The sequence below is a fragment of the Athene cunicularia genome, assembly GCF_003259725.1.
Source record: "Athene cunicularia isolate RWA chromosome 2 unlocalized genomic scaffold, athCun1 chr2_part1, whole genome shotgun sequence".
Lineage (NCBI taxonomy): Eukaryota > Metazoa > Chordata > Aves > Strigiformes > Strigidae > Athene > Athene cunicularia.
Window position 1 is genome coordinate 69214030 of NW_020799095.1, and position 18193 is coordinate 69232222.

At 34.5% G+C, this 18193-nt stretch overlaps 1 protein-coding gene across 6 annotated transcripts in view; it reads left to right on the top strand.

The window, feature by feature from the left end:
* Positions 1 to 18193, top strand: part of CDH10 (cadherin 10) — a 103564-nt gene that overhangs the window by 17258 nt on the left and 68113 nt on the right. The window contains exon 2 of one of the 6 annotated variants that reach the window (XM_026842151.1): positions 1015 to 1157. The exons of 3 other annotated variants lie outside the window; for them this stretch is intronic. The gene's annotated coding sequence lies outside the window, so the exon portion shown is untranslated. Of the gene's footprint in view, positions 1 to 1014; positions 1158 to 8404; positions 8486 to 14148; positions 14229 to 18193 lie in introns of those variants that run through there. 2 more of the 6 variants (XM_026842152.1, XM_026842150.1) reach the window with 2 other exon arrangements.

An 18193-nucleotide genomic window follows, 5' to 3' on the forward strand; every position in this document is an offset into this window, starting at 1 on the left:
ATGGGCCTTTTTTTTTTTTTTTTTTTAAAGAATTTTCTCTAAATTAAAAAATATTGATTTGTTTCCTCTGTTTCCCACCACAATCTCTCTGGAAACATAACATTTTATGTTTGATGATAAATGACATACCACATTAGAGCTAAGTGTGATTTGAAATGGCTGAAATATCTAAAAGAATCAAACATCATATTGGAGACAGGTCATCCTTAATAGCAGTGTGATTACAGTTTTCATGCTGCTTGTCCTCTTTCAGACAGCATTTCTTCTGCATACTTGGAATCATTCCATCTTCCTTTCCTAGCATTAACCATTGTATGTTCCAGCCCTTGGGCTATGTTTCCCATTTTCAGTGATGTTAAAAGGTACTTCTGAAAATCCAGTAGTCTAAACTGACAACTCTAAAAAAGAAAATGTAGGGTGAGCTACTACTACTAAGCAAAATATGAGTAGACATTTAGTTTTTCAAATTATGTTTAATCCTTAGAGGGCTGTGGAAGCCAGACTGAAAATATTACTTATTTTATGTTAAATCTAGGTTAACAGAATGTTATATTATCTTTTATTTCACAATATAGGGTCTGTATGATTAAGATTGGCTCAAAAAATTTGGTTCTCCTACTTTGTTCAGTTACTGTGTGAAAGTGAAAGATATCTGAAATTATATATTATAAAATAACCTTTTATTACTTTTTTTCAGTGTAAATAAAATAAAGTTCAGGGTTGATCTTCTGGGTATAGCACTTAGAAAGTTAAGGATGGATAGAGGTGGGAAGGAAAGTTAATCTTCAAGACAGTCTTAAGAGACGAATTGTACTATGTAAATGTGTGCTAGTTCTGTCTGTAGATCTAATTATCATCAGTTACCAAAAAATTCATTCACTGGACTGGGTTTTATGGTTGTTTTTTTGTTTGGTTTTTTTTTTTTTTTTTCCCCAGCCACAAATTATCTCAATCATTACTACTTGTCATATTCAGTAGACATGGATAACAGATTATCCCCTGTCTCTTTTACAGGAGTCTTACATATTTGAAAGTTGAAACTTGTTCTCCCCTCTCACACACTTGTCTGTTACAACCCAGTAGCACCAGTTTGTTCACCTGTGCCAAGATGATCATGACAATTGCTCTTTTACCTTGACTTCTTCACACTTCTCAAGGTTGGGTGTTCAAAAATGGATTAGTAGTTTAACTGCCCCCTTCCCATTGTTGCCTGAGTAGAGAAGATATACTTTATAGGTAGTAATCCTCATTATATATAAATTTGTTTTTTGGATCTAGATAATGCTATTGAACCATATTCAATGATCTGTTTGGTTTACTAGCATTAAGATGGTTGACATTTAGTGATTTTATTTTTTTTCTCTGTCTAAATAGCATGATGATAATTTAATCATAGAAAAAAATTACAATGGAATTGGAGTGGAAAATATACATTTAAATAATAGAATGACTAATTATTCTGAAACTGCTTTAGCCAATTCAGGTTCTGTACTAGTAGTAAATTGATTAGGCTTAGTACTTTAAAAACCTGTAATTTGTAGTGAACAGTATGTGGTCTTGAACATGCCTGATACCCAGGCTGAGGTGGTTTCGTTTCATCAACACACGAATGTGTTGGTTTTGGATTGAGGGGTTTTCTGAATGTCTTGTCACTGAAAGAGTCACATAACTGTGTTGCCTAGGTCATAGAAACACACCTTGTCTAGTGTCATTCCATCCCCTTCAGGAGATCATATCAATTCCCACCTAGAAATTGTTTATGGATTTCTCCAATGTCTCATGACTCTTGGTTGCAAACCCAACTTCTTACACAGCTAATAGGATTGCAAAGGCTGACCAGTCTCAACTAAGATCTTCAGTTAATCTTTATTCTTTTTCCTGTTTAATGTTGAGATCATAACACCTTCCTGCCTATATTAATTGTATTAGATACCTGCCCTAAATTTACTCTTAGAAACAATACTGTTGAGAAAAGACACTGCATCCTCCAAATTCCTTCATTCTATCTATCAAAGCACTATGTCTCCAGAGCCTCAGGGTGGGCCAAGTCACCACAATGACTCAGAGGAGAACTGTGCTGGGGACTTTATTAACTGACCACTTTAGTAAGTGAATGGAGAAAATTTAGCAACAATCAACTGATAACCATCTGGAGGCACTTTGGCAATGAGACCTGTCAACAAACAACCGACTGCAATTCAACTCCTACAAAACTTACACACATGAATATATGTGAGAAAGAGAGAGAGAGTAGAAAGAGAAAAGAGATGAGGAGGGGATAGGAATAAGGGAAATCACCACCCTTGGATCCCACGTTGTCTCAGAGTAGCCAGCTTGGCCTGTAGGTGGTGGATCAACAAAGACGCATGTGTGGTATTGCCTTTCCTACATGTGTGCGATAGATTGTTCCAGCAGGTTCTTATTTTCTCTGGCTTGTACCTGCACAGTTAGGCAAGTTCTGTCTCTGGGCAACCACAGGAGAGAGGGGAAGAGAAATGGCCCACTGCCCCACCTCCACAGAGCTTGGTCCACTTCTCTCCCCCAGGGCATCCCACTCAAGTTGTTTGAGACATCCTCTTTATGAACAGTTTCTTGTTTATAAACAGTGTGTGACACTAATGCTCTCACAGAATTATTTCAGCATAGATGTCTCTGACTTCTCATTTTGTGCCTTGACATTGTCCATTTTACCTCTTTCTTTGCCAGCTATTCCTTTATACTCGTTTAACAATACAATTTTTTTTTTTTTTTTTTTTTTTACTTTTGACATGCTTGTATCCCTATGCTTTGATTTAAACAAGAGGGGCTTAGCCAAACTCTGTTTTTTACTGTATTTCCTACCCAATTTTTTCAGTAGAAAACTTTTGTTTGTGCCATACAATTTATTTCAAAAGCTACCTCATCCTTTGGTCTTCCTGTCTTTCCTGCACATAATATTATCATAATCTTCCAATTCTATACTTCACCAGATCTCTATTATGTTTATTATATGATTGTCAGATTTTAAAACAAAGGACTTCAAGACACTTTTTTTTTTAATGGTTTACTCACTGTGATTTTCATATTAATGTACAGATGTCAAAGACATCTGTAGATACCTAGATAGGTGACTATTGTAGTACCTCCTTCATCCTTTCTGACTAGCTGTCACTGGTTCTTTTTATCCTCCTTGCCTTAGACTGGTTTCCAGATATTTCTTGTTTATACTTAAATTACATGTTTATGTTAGTATGTTAGTTTATGTTATGTTAGTATATACATGTTTTATCTTAACTGAATCTTCCTACCTTATTTCTCTTCAGGTCCCATAAGAAAGAATTCATCTTTATATAATAGCTCAATGAAAAATGTTCCCTAAGTGAGAAAGCCATAGCATTCCAGATGATATTCTCAGTCATTAAGTTATTTCCAGAATATTATTCTATAGAACTGATGTTTTCTTTCTTGCATACCCTGGTACCAATGAACATTTGTAGAAGGCCTCATCAGTTTGCGTAAGTAGAGCTTTTGGGAAAGAAAGTTTCAAAATTAATTTGAAAAAGTTGTGGAACAGGATTTGGGAAAACACTGAGACACAGAGACTTTGAAGAGGCTCCTGTCCAATTACAGACCAGAAGAAGGGACACACATGGAGCATCTGTCAGGAGTGAGGATGAAATCTAGTTGCTCTGTGACACATAACTTCTTGCTAACCTCATTGTCCATAAGATGGTGTTTGATGTCTTACCTCACAAGTTGCCAGAAAGGTGGAAAACTTTCAACAGTGTGAAAATGACTTTATATCATATTCAGAGTATGGCCATTTTTTAAAAACCTGTCTGTCTTCTAGAACTGGTGTATTCATTGTGGTTTTGTTTGGTTTTGTTCTTCACTATCATAGAGCTGTCTTTCTTAAAGAGTTGAACTGAGTAATGTGATGAAGACGTTGCAAATTGGAAGATTTGGTCTTAGGCACAGGAAAAATTTACACTTGAGTTCTTCAATCTTCACTCATACAACAATTATTAGAGATGATAGGTCTATTTTATTTTATAATAGTGTTTAAAGGAGAGGGAGGAAATCATCGCTAGACATTTTCTCTAAGTTTTTTTTTAATGTGTCTATATATATAATAACATTGTAGTTCTGTGTTTCACATCACTTAGGAAAAAATCCCCATAGTTTCTTTAAGTATGGTAATATACACTTTAAATATATATCACATTGTGCTCTGAGTGACACCAGTGAGTATCTTCAGCAAATACACTTCAGTCACTGAAGTAGCTGACTTATTGTTGCTGAAACTGAGAACAGATCCTTGACATTCTTGTAGTAACATAAATATAACACTTTCATTGATGTTAGATTATTATGCTAGCCTGCCTTTCTGAAACAGGTGTTTGGAAGAGGACCAAAAGAAATGCCAGGGATAAAATGAAAATGTTAGGAAAAGAAAGGATAGCTAACATACCAGTGAAAATCCATGTTCAAAATATAGGCTAGAGCAAGCAACTCATGAATAACACTGGATGGAAATTGCAGAAGTAAATGGAAGGAGTCATAAGCAAAAAACAGTCAGTGGGATATATTGCCATTTAATTTATGCAACCTTTACAGCCTGTTAAGAATCACTTTTAAATCCAGTTTGGAAACACTGTTTTTATGGACTAATGAATGGATGTAGGACCTCAAATAACCTTTCTCCTATGTTTGTCTAAAGTCCTGAACTACTTACAATTGCTTGCTTGCTTTACTATAAAGCAAGCCTTAAACAAGAATAAGAAGCTTTAAATGTTCAGCATTGCTTCTTCCTATGCTGATTCTAGCACCGGGTCTATGCATGTTTCTTGGCAGGTGCAACAAATAATGTTTGTAGCAGTATGACATAGATTCAGCCTGACAAAAGCCTTCCAGAAGTGAGAAGCTGGATGTCATTCTGTGAAAATATCAAGGCAGATTAGATAAAACAGTAATTTTTAGCTATTAATTAAGTCATGGTATACTTTTGATGGAAATGGACTTGCTTCCCCTGGAGTGATTTTTGACCACAGGCAGTCAATATGTCCTATATTGACACTTCCCGGAATATTTTTTTGCAGAGGTATCTAAGTATATTGTATCTGTATGTGTACTCTTGTATTTGTATCTGTGGATTTATTTCTTAGCCAGCTTTTAGATGATAGTGTTAGTAGAAGATATGAGATTCAGATTTTCATGATGACTTTGTAACCCAAGAATGTTATGTCGAGTCTATTACAAATAGTTCTGTGATCTTCTATAGTGCTTCCCTCTCTGCAAGAGATTTGAAGGAATTTGTTGGTAAAAATATACAGGCCATCTGGTTCTTGTTATCCTGGAAGATTACCTTTATTTAAGATAGCTTTCTGTAAGGGAAAAAAAATGGATGGATGCTATGTGTTAACCCTGGAAGTCAGCTAAGCACCACACAGCTGCTCCCTCACTCCCCCTACAGTGGGATAGTGGACAGAAAGGGAAGGATAAAAGTGAGAAAACTCATAGCTTAAAATGCAAACGAAAATCTGCACTAACAAGCAAAGCAAAACAAGGAATTCATTCACTACTTCACATTGGCAGGCAGATGTTTAGCTGTTTCCAGGAAAGCAGGACTCCATCACACGTTAATGGCTATTTGGGAAGAAAAATGCTGTGACTACAAATGTCCTCCCTTCCTCTTCCTTTCCCCAGATTTTATTACTGAGCACAACATTATATGGAATAGAATACCTCTTTGGTCAGTTGGGGTCAGTTGTCCTGACTGTGTCCTCTTCCAACTTCTTGTGCACCCTCAGCCTACTCACTAGCAGGGCAGTCTGAGAAGCAGAAAAGGTTTCGACTGTGTAAGCGCTGCTCAGCAATGACCAAAACATTCCTGAGTTATCAACGCTGTTTTGGTCATAAATCCAAAACACAGCACTATAGGAGCTACTGTGAAGAAAATTAACTCTATTCCAGCCAAAACAAATACAATGGGGAAGTGAATTGCGTTCTAGCTTATTGTTGCTATGCAACTAGTGGGAATAAGTGATGAGATTTCTTTGGTTTTTGCCATAGCTGAGTGAATATTTTAAAGTATTAATTGTCTTTCAGAAACATTTTGTTTCTGTCCAAGCTATTAGTTTAGAGTATCAAGAAATTCTAAGTAAAATATCTTGGTTATATGCCCCATATATTGATATATATTTCACATATGCAGATTTGAAGGGGTTTGCTTTTAAATATGGGAGAGCTATCAAATACCAGTTGTCCTAAGAATAACACATTTGTTCAAGGCAGCCTTCTCAGGAAACTAGGTGGTATTTACATCATTAGTTTTTCATTTATGAGGACAGGATGGGATGGAAGTCTGTTTATCACTGAGTAGACATGTTGTTTGAGTAGGCTGTTGACTCTTGCAATTAGTGAATTATTTTTCTGCAGTCTCCTCATGGTTACATAGTTGTGATCTTTACAAGAGAGATTTCTCCTCACTTTCTGTTCTAGAGCTTTGGTAAGTTTACAGAAGAATATTCTGTAGAAAAAAATGTGTACATATGGCCTAAGACAACATCACTCATTCAGAAGCAATATTAAGATTTTGCATATAGTACGGCACATGGTATGGATAAGTCCCTGTAAAAACACTTTAAAAGTTTTTTGTAGAAAAATCTGCTTTGTACCCTGTAAATGTTGAAGATCAATACATCATTAGTCATTGATAATTTTTCAGTTTGAAAAAAGGCTGTTGTTTAAAAACAAACCCTCAAATTATTAGCTGTGCATATTGTGATGAAACAGTCCCTAATTCTAAAAAGAAATTTAAAAAAATGGAGACTAGGTAATAATTGAAAGATGTAAAGAATTACAATAATCTAAATGTCTTCTAATTCTCATGTACAATTATTACTCAGTCACATTAAATACAAAGAAACAACATTTTTTTCACACAGAATTATGTTTTGAGTACTAATTGACTTTGTTATAATTAAGCTACAAAAATTTGGTTTCCAATTACAATAATAATTTATTCATATTAGATTCAAAATACCAAAAAGAAAAAGGAGTTAATTGGAAAATTTTATAAATACTACATGCATCTTAAAAAAATCTTTCTTTAGGCAAAACTCACAGTAGATCATGTATATTGTTATAAATAATTGAATTTTACTGGGATAAATGTAATCCTACACCAGAATGTATCAGGATTTTTTAATATATATTTGTAGGTAATTGTATTTGTGGAAATAAATAATTTTAATTTAAACTACTTGTTGTCTAATAAAAGGAGTTGGATAACCCTATAACATATGAATCCATTTTCACTAGACCATGATAGCTACCTTACTATAGTAATAGAGTATCCTTAAGTTGTCTTGCAGTCTTAGTTGTTTGATTGATAGCTAAATGTTACAATATATAGAGTTTGCATTTTCTTTTCTGGGTGTTGTGGGTACAGCTGTAGAATCATTTGAGCAAAATAGAAAGACTCATCGTCACTTTAGAATTGATGTGGAAAGGCAAAGACTCTTCCTAGTAGAGGCCCTTTCAGCATTGCATTTTCTGTTTGGACTGAAGAGAGTTGTTAGGCAAAAGATAATCTTGCTGGATGTGACACAAGGGCCATTGAGGGCTGGTCATTATTGGTTGAATAGTTAGTATTGGTTGCTAATTTACAAATCTTCAACAGCCATGTAAAAGGAATCTGTAACTTTAACGATACAGAAGGGAAAAGAAAAACTAAAAACCAGAAGAACAAATGAAGTGCAATTGATCAGAGGGGACTTGTCAGAGAAACAGAATGGACGAGGATTTTCTTGAAACAGAATATTGAACAGAATTAATAATAAAATATAAATTAAAAAACCAAAACAAAGTCTTGAATGTTTTTTTTGTTTTCTCTTTCCCTTCAGAACAGATATTTTCCTATCTTTGTATAATATTCCCACTGTTATGCACTTTGCTGTATATTATCCTTATGTCTGCAAAGTTTATTCATACATACGTAGAAACAAAATAAACAAGTAACTACACCCAGAACTGGATAACTTAAAATTCTATCAGCTGTCCAGCTACCTCTCAGATAACACTTGTGATAAATCCATTAATGTTTGAAGAGCTCCAATTTTGTAATACTGACTACTAAGTCTTTCACTGTTATCTCGTAGAATTCAGTTGAGAAAGAAACCAGCATAACACTGAAATCTATCAAAAAGTCCAGTTGTATCTGTATTCCTCCAGCTTTTTTTCATCTTGACATTTTTATGTTATTCTTAGTTCCTAATTAATTTAAAAAATAATTACGGAACATTGTTTTGCTTATATGACTATTTTCTTCCTTTCCTTCAATCATAGTTTTTGTCCAAAGGGTGAATTTCTCATTTCTTTTGAGTGAAAAAGATGAAAAGTCTCCAGCAACTGCTGTGTCTCATCTGCCGATTGCCAATTCACTTTATTCCAGTGTTCCAGTTTGGCAGTTTGGTTGGCCAAAAACTGTTGTAAGAACAAAAAGGTAACATCTGTCACCAAAGTAATCCTTACCTAAGTTCTCACTTTCCAAACATTGTTTTATAAATACCAAAAGCCCACAGTAAAAGAAAATTCCTTTTATGACTGCATTGTATCTAGTAAAGAAATTGTTTATGAAGTTTATTATCTGTTAGTTATATTGAAACCTTGTTCTCTTCAGTACAGAATGTTACAAATTAAAGTTAATTTACTACGCAGATGATACTCTATGACATTCTGTTATCAAACCCACCCCACCCCCCACCCCCAAAATTAAAAAAAAAAGTGCCCAATGGAGGTTATGTTCTGTTAGGTACTGTCAAAGAGTTTACTATAGTCTGCTGGATGATCACTTCAGAGTAGTATTAGGGGTCATTGGAGCTGAGAAAAAGGAGGAGGACAATCTTATCTGTCAGAAGGACCACGACCAACCTGTTCATTTGTCCACAGGTTTAGAGCACTTCAGTTTTGAATTCCCTAAATAGAGCAATGAGGTTCGCCTGAAATTCATGGGTAATTGGAGGGTTTTGTGATAGTTGTATGAAAAATTAGGTCTTGCAAGTCTCAAAATGTTTTCAAAATGTGTTAGCACCTCAGAAATGATTGATGAAAGCACAGTTTTATTCAGGGGTTTTGTGTGGTTCCTGGAGATATTAATTTGTGTTGCAAGCAGAAGGGAAGAGCAGTGAAAGATTGCCAGAATGCAAATTAGCAACAACTATAATATAAAACCTTGCCTGGCTTTGATTTTTCTTCCTCTGTATCCTCCTTGAATGACATGATTACTGGGCAGCTGCCATTTAATCTTACTTTTTTTTTTTTTTTTTTCCTATGTTTTATCAACTATGAAAAAGTCTACTGTGTTGAATAATTTCAATGAAAGGGGCCGTGAGAGATCCCAAGACCTGGTGATCAGAACGGTCTTCTGGAGAATGGCATCGGTTAACATCTCTGCCTGATTAGCTGCCATCTGTACTGAATTTGTGAATGATTCTGGAGTTAATGAAGTCACACTTCAGAGAAAATATGTTGGAGGGAAAAAAATCCCAAACAAAACTACCTTTTAAACAAATCCTTCTTTCTTGTATTAACAATTTTTAAAGTTAGTACTTTACAATATATAACCTGCACTTAGTGGGCTTGATGCCATGATATAGGACAAACTGGAGGAAAAGAAAAGAAAATTTAATACTACAACTGTACATGAAGCTTTTGCTTTTTTATTTTTTGGTTGGGTGGTGTTTTTTGGTTGGTTGTTTTTTTTTTTTTGTTCGTTTGTTTTTGTTTTTAATTGAATGCTTGGCCATGACAATAAATTCAAAATTTAAATTTAAGACCTCAAATCCAGTAGACTTTTCTTAAGGACCTGTCTGTCATCTTTCCTCCTTCAGACAGCCTGCACAGACCACCAGAAAATATCTCAGATGAATGTCAAGATCTGGGAAATTTCCCAGACATTCTCTTGTCTTCTCCCCTTTACAGCTCTTTTAGGAATGTTTGTTTATCATCACATGGTATTATTCCAGGCTTTCTTAAGTCCAATCACCGTGTCAGTTCACTTTCACTTAAAGCTGGAAGATCTTGACTTCCCAGGCTAAAACAAATAATATGCACACATACCAATATGGGATAATTATTCCTTCTAAAATGAGTCAGAGCTTCTTTCTTGCTTGCTGCCTGATTCCTCTCCTCGCAAATGTCATTACTCTGGAGTATCTTCATGCTGTACACCATGGATGTTGTTAGTTCATTACTTGCTGCTAAACAAATTTTTGAGGTAGGACAGGAGATTAAGAAATGGAAGATGCTGATTCTCTACAGTTTGTTTTTTTTTTTTTTCCCTCTCACTTTCCACTTTTTCCTGTTTGCAAATATATGTACTGTCTAACTATTCATTTGCCAGACACTGTGAACATGCTTAGACCTCCAAGATACAACCACTCATGCACTAATTACAAATGAATTACAAATTCCTGAATATACCTCAAATCTCACATCTTTTGAAGATAAGGCCTGCTTAAGCTTACTCACGAAACTTCACTCAGTACTTCATCTGGCACAATTTTTTTTTTATTTGGGGCAGAAAAGCAGATAGTTTTTGGATACCTGTACCTAAGAAGCATTACCTATTTCAGTGTTTTCAGTTTTCAGCATCTTCTTTCTGGAGAACAATGTCTGTCCTGTATATCTCTCTAACAGTTCCTTATACACTGTATGATTCATTCTTCGTTATTTATCTGCCCCTGACAATTATGTTTTAATAGGTTACCAACTTCATGTTTTCAGATGTAGTCTCCCAAGCATTAATGACACCTAGCACCAAGTTTTAAATTCAATTTATTCATATTTGAAAGTGACATATGGACACTTCTTGTCTGCACATTCTCTCTCACATAATAGCATAGATAACTTTTGTAAAACACTGTTAGTCTTCCCACAGAGTAAGGAGATTCTGCTTGTTATTCCATTTTCTAGTTGCTCACCAGTCCACACTCAATTATGTCAATGCTCTATTACTTGAGTTATACAGCTATAATAATTTCAGTGTATTTATAGCTCTTCAGAGCATAACTTTATCCTACAGGTAAGAGCTTACTATTTTTTTTTTTTTCTTGTCTACCACACACACCTCAATCTGAGCAGCTGAATGATTTCACTTGACTGACAGTAAGCCATTACTATTCATAAACTTGATGACTTCATCAAACAGGCTTGAAACAGGATAGAGGATACAGAATAGAAGCCTCTCCGAAGAGGATAAATGGAAGACCACTCAGTACTGTACCTTGAGACTTCAAAAGATGTAATTTGACTACTTACTTGTCACATACTTGCTCTGCAGTCTCAGGTGATCACATTGTCTTTATTTGAGTTTCTTATTCATACAGTCGAGAATAACAGAATAATATTTTATTATTGTTGCTCTGTAGAGTATCAGAAAAGAGTATATTCCTTGTCTGCATCTTGGATGAAGCAGTAATGAATGCCATAAAGACTGTTAGTGTTTCTGTAACTAATGATCCAAGGACTTGCAGATGAGCTATAGCTTTTTTTTAATGAAGTAAATATATAAAAAAAAAAAAAAAAAAAAAAAAAAAAAAAAAAAAAAAAAAACAAAAAAACAAAAAAACCAAACCCAAACAAACCACAACATTCTTTTAAGCATACATGCCCTTTTTTAGATTGAAATAGAAAAAGTGGACTAACAAAAGACTAAAATGTTGAAGATAATTTCTCTAATTTTAATTAGCTATGAATTACATGATCTTTGTAAAGAAAAATACATGTACATACATATAGTTGCCACAAATGAAATAGACTAGTATGGGAAAGGTGCTGAAGAGGAAAAAAAGATATTTCTCTCTCAAAGGAAGGAGAGACTTAGGTAGGTTATAATCTGCAGACATACAGAGGTTAGAAGATAAGTGAGAGAGATTATAAAGTTCAATAAAACCAGAAACTCATTTGAGCCCATTGTTTTTGGCTTCCAGCTGAGTTTTGAAGTTATGTTCCAGGTTTATCTTTGAAAAGATTGTTGGTTTCCCTTGAAAATCAGGAGTGAAAGATCAGAGATGGAATGACTATTTTGAAAAAACTGTGGCAGCTTGGCGTAGCACTTCAGTATTACCTGTGTAAAGTTCATTCCAGAGCAAAGTGGCTGATATCCACCCATGTATTTATCAGAAAAGAGTACAGCACAGTATGTGAAATGTGCCACATTAGGGGAAAAAACATATGTAGAATTCAGTGATCTTTTTTTCCAGATGAGTGTTCTTGTCAGGAAGAGTTCCCCTTCATATTATTGAGGTGGGTACCACAAGTGTTCTTCAGTACATTGATTTTTTTTTTTTTTTTCCCTGAAATAATAATTTTAAAGTAATTGTTTTCTGAAGCATTGTTCTACATCTGGATGGGAAAAGTGGGCACTTCATTATTGGCTTTCACCACAAATTCAGTAATTGTCTTCACACTATCTCCATAATAGACCTATACTGTTACCATTTTCTCAGATGCTATAGTCAACATCAAAAACCATTAAGCTACAGCACACGGAACACCACCAAACCAACATATATCTCTGTATAACCAGCAACCCTGAAAGACAAGTCAAAGTTCTGTGTTCTTAAATATCATCAGATTTGCTCAGAGAATATTTCTGAAATCCACAACTATATCTGACTTTTCCAGCTAAGCTTGTTAGTCCAATAGGATCTGCTTTGTTGGCCTAATCTCCCTTACCTTGAAGATAGACAGTAACAGATAATGTATAAAGCATAGAAATATACAGATATTTCAGGAAGCATTCAGAATAGCCTTGATACAAGTGTGGAGTCCAGAGTCAGAACATGCATAATTTCTTTTATCTGATCAATGTCTACCTCTATGTTCTTTTACAGTAGTGCCAGTATATGTATACTGAGTGTGAAAAGTGTCTGAGTGTCAGCATAATTACAGTGCTGGTGAAGTTTTACAGTATACAGAGACATTCTTAAGAGAAAATTTCCTTACCTCTGAAGTTTCTATTTGACACATGTCCATCAGCAGTTTATCATGCCCATATGTGATGCCTTATTGTAAGGCTAATGTGCTACTTAAGAGCAGATATTTCTTTTCAGAACTAGTCATGATACATCCTTTTCATTACTGAAATATGCAAAAAAGGTGAATTTTTACAATGTGAATTGCAGGTCTTTACAGTTACTCCTGGTGTAAAACTAATTTTTAAAAGATGTCAGTTGCAGCCTGCTGAGTACTGTTTCAAAGCAAGTACTAAATGGGAAAAGTAGGATGTGATCTTCTAATTAGCTCTTATCATCATGCGTACATTGTACCCCTTGCATAGAAAATATAATATATTATAGTGCATAAAGTGAATACCTGATCTACAGTACTTCATCTTGTTGCAGTGCACTGTAGATGGTACAAAGTTAGACTACAGATCATAATGCACTATACATATACATAGTATACTCTTAAGAGGTTTCTGAACATGATTTAACATTTTAAATAACTTACAAGTTATAAAGGAGGGTCTGTAATTCTGACTCACTAGTGCTGAAGAAATTATTATTTTATCCAACCGTAGCAAACCAGTATAATACATTATATTACCACTTCCTACTTTGCACACACCCCCACACCCCCACACCCACGGTTTCAGGTCATTCTGACCCAAAAACTGCATTCACCCCATAACGACATTTTTGCTTTGGTCTATAAACTCATATTTAAAATGCATTGCAAATATACCTTCTTGCCATTCAAGGGTTGTTTTGTTTTTTTTTTTTTTTTTTTTTTTTTTTTTAATGCCAAATACAACATTTATGGGATTTGTGAATAATAAACTGCATTTTTCAATACTTACACTTTTATTCTACTAAACGTGTGAGATACAATCATATGCTTCAACAAACTTTCTTAAAATGTGATTCTCTCTTATATTTCAACTGTGAGCTTACATGAGAAATGGTTGTCTCTGTTTCTTCCTGCTTGCTAAGAAAGAATGCAATCCTGTTATCATCTAATTAGCAGGAATGGGACTGTCCATGCTGCAGGCACAGGCACTAACACAAGTTTGAGGAGCCACTGTGTAGACATCAATGAACACTTTATTAAATTACACAGTTTCGTAAGCAGGCACGGTCTTTCAGTGCCCCAGTTCTTTATGCTTTACTGAACTGACTCTGCTCTCTGAGGCTGTAAGGTTTCAGCCTCAGCTGAAGATATAAACTCCTGATAAGATTATGGTGAGTTTTTAGATATTTGGCACATGTCTTGCACTTATTCTGTTTCTCTAATAAGGCTTAGTTTGCTGGCAGGTGAAAGCATTGGGTAGCAAAAACTAGGAGATTTAAAATTCCACCTGCCCTGAAGGAAAAGAAAGTCTTTTTTGTAACTGTTGAGCATTATTCACTACAATTCACCCTGTTCAGGAAAACCTTTCAGTACAAGGAGAAAGTATTAAGTCCCCAGGTTTTGATATTCAATGATCTCCGAGTTTTGGCTCTTGGCAACATTCAGACAGAATTTTCTGATCTTTCCATTTTCAGAAAAATCATGGTATTTCAAAGATGGAATGTAATGAATAAAGGGAAAAAAAAAAAAAAAAAAAAAAAAGAGGTGTTAATAACATCTCTTTAGCATATACTCTTGTGTCTAAATTACAATACTATAGTGATGCAAATAGATTTATTTTCTCTGATAAATTCCTATTTTCCTCCCACTCCATACTTATTCAAAGAAAACAATATTCTGGAACGTTGTTTGCTGCTTTCCATCAGAACAGGTCACTGTCCTCCTCTCCACCAACAGCTCTTTTCTTCCCTTCCCCTAGCATCTATCTTAAATATCAGAACAATGGTTTGTTTAGAAGTTTTGTTAAATTATGAGACGTTGGTTTTGTTTATTTATTTTTTTTTTTTTAATGAAATAAATAATTAAATGAAAAAGAAAGTGTAATCAAATATTAAAAGCTATAACTGGTTTTGGATTTGGTTGTTGAGGTTTTTCTGGTTTTGTTTTTTGTTTGTTGGCTTGTTGTGTTTTTGGTTTTGTTTTTTTAATAGTAGACAACTATCTTCTTTATAAAAGAAAAAAGTTTATTAATAATGGAATGTGAATGTTTTCAAAGGCAGCATGGCCATAGGCTAAACACAGTGGAGATAATAATAATTTAGGAAGGAGTATATGAGATGAATTCAGGATGGAGCAGGAAAGAGTTAAATTCACTTTCTACCTGGAATAATATAGCAGATAATTGATGGGATAAAAGCAACTCCAAAATCTGACAGAGGGAGATTCAGAGGACTGGTACAGACCTTATCTAAAACGGAGGGAACCATGTGGCTAGGACTATCATTTGATATGGAAAAGAATGCTGTGTTGGCTGAGAAGCAAGAAAATTTAAGTTGCTTTCAACCCACAACAGTAAATCTACAGCTGCTTTTGAGATGAAATAAAATAAATGGTAAAGAATTGGTTGAGATGGAATGAATACTACATATTCATATGTAGGAGAATAGGGTGGCCACTCGTAACAGTAGCTCCAGACATATGAAGACATAATGAGGAGAAATAATGACATGGAAAAAGATGGGATAGTGTTCTACAGGACGAAGCTTGAAAAGATCTTGAGAAATCCTCTGGTCACAGCAGCTGCAGGCAGCCCATTTCTGAAAGCAGTTCACTCAGACTGTTCTAAACTTTTAGTCACATCTCATCTCAAATGCCAATTACCCCTGCAAATGCATAGAAAGTTTTTATTAATGCTTAATCTAAATCTTCATTGTTGTGATTGAGGACAATTGCTTATACTGTCTGTGGTGTTCATTGAGAATAGTTTCTTATTTTTAACAGAGTTTCTGAAAACTATAGTCTTACCATCTTCTTCATCTTTTTTCCTTCCTGTACACTACACAAATAGGTTAGTTGTTCTTTCCTCAAAAAACAACAGGTTTTTTCCTAAATACTTTGTTTCTAGCCTCATTTCTGGTTATTTACATGTTAGAAATGTGGTATTCAGACCTGGACACATATTTAACTAGTGCATTGCTCTCGATGTCTTACTGTAAGAAAAAGTAAATTCACCACATATAGAAAGCTAAGAATTATTGCAAGGTATCCAAGTAATCTAATTAATACAGAAAATCCTCATTAATAAACAGTCAAAATTGTTATGCTAATATCTTCTACCTTTTCTGTGGTGTTCTGCTCATCCTTTCAATGCTCCATTGTGTCTTAAGACTCAGGGTTTCAGTCTTCCTTAACAACAGGATGAGACATCCAAAGACTGTTACAGGGAGGACAAAGTTCACTGCAGTAGGGGAACAGCGGGGAGTGAGGTGTTATTGCTTTTTTCCTCCCCAGTTTACTGTCTGCTTGGGGTTATTTTACCCATTTTTTGGATATCACATTTACTGAACTACCAGTGACTGAATCTTTAACCTTCCGCTTTGAAATCAATATAATGCATGTTAACTTGCTTTTTTAATAACAATTAGGAATTGTGCTATATAAATATGCTCAAAAATAAGACATAATAATTCTTCTATGTCATATCTTTCTTGCATAAATTATTACTTAACTCTTGTAGCAAATATTATAATATCCCTTTGTTCCACTTGCTTGTTTTTCAGTCTTTCTCTCTGTGAACTATGAAAATAATGCAAAAATATCTCACTTGAGTGAAATAGTTCCAATGGATGGGGAATATGATTAGTATTTCTACTTAAAATAAGTAATTCCTGAAATGTTAGTTGCTTTATTTAGTTTAGCATCAAGATATACATACTCATTTACAATTCCTAAATGGATCAATGGTTGCAGGAATTTGTAAAGAGGATTGCGTTATAAGTTCAAAGGTATAGCCGACTAATTTGCAAAACCATGTTATAAAGTGTGGTCACTGTGGTGTGTGTTTCACTGGAGGCTATGAAATAAGCAGATTATTGACAATTTACCAATTATATCCTTAGTTCAGAACTAGGCAATTAAATTATGAACAGCTTTAGGCAATTTCATTTGGAAATAATAGACAAAGCAAGGAACAGGAATCTATAATACAAGGAATGATGAGATAAGAATCCATTAAGAATTGATCATTTTTAAGAGCTCATTTGTTTGTTTCAAGTACTCTTAAAAACCTTTATGGAAAGTATTGTCATCTTTTTCCTTTAAGGGATAACTTACAGCTGTAAGTTATACTTACAGAGGGAAATATTTTGTTGTGTTTTGAATAAGAATCTCTAGCAAGGGTGTTTGTTTAAAGTACTTTCTTCATCATATTATGGTCTAAAGAATTAGAACTTTATCCCTGGTTTTTACAAAATGGTGGCAAATAAGTTAAAAAAACCTAAATCAGCTAAGCTGGAGGCTCTTCTGAGGCTCATTGACAATGCAGCTTTTTCTGCACTTAGCTTCCTTCTTACTTCCATTTTTACTAGCTTGTTAAATAGTTCCTAGTATTTGAAAACCTAGCCAGAGTTTTGAATTCTGTTCATGACATCATAAGCCAGGAGTCAGACCTCTAATGAAATAGAGAGGCACCTTATGAAGTTACCTACTTCAAGGAGAAAACCAAAATGGCAGCAATTGTCTCATGGCTGATGGCTTTAGCTACATTAAAAGAGGGTCTGCAGCCTGTCGTGGTAGCTCTATACTTGCGGCTGGATGGGGACCAAAGATTGGAAGAAATGGGGCAGAAAATATGAGAAGTTTCTCTCAGTTGCTGTATAGAAAAATAGCCCTATTGGTGTCACCTCCACCAATCAAGAACTAAACAAAGAACAAAATATGCTCCCATGTCTTCAATCAAAATAAAATTAAAGATCGTACTCCTCATAAAATTCAAATGTAGTCTAATCTAATTGTCATGAAGCATCTTCAGTTCCAAAAATATCTTTCTTTTGTATAAACATAGCAAAGAAGGGCTGAAAGGCAAGATTAGAGATGTGAATAGATAATGGTTCCCAACTGAAATGTTGAAAACAGAAATGGTATTTCTCAAATATCTTTCTTTAAACAAGCTTTTTGAAATATTATAGAATTAAAATTCAGTTCAAGTTTGTCCAAGGTTAAATACAGAAAAAAATTATAAATGACAAGTCTTCCAAGTAAAATTTTTTTGCTGTTCAAATTTGCTTTTCACAAAAGAGAGGTTTACTACTATTTCTTGATTTAAAAAAAAAAAAAAAAAAAAAAAAAAAAAAAAAAA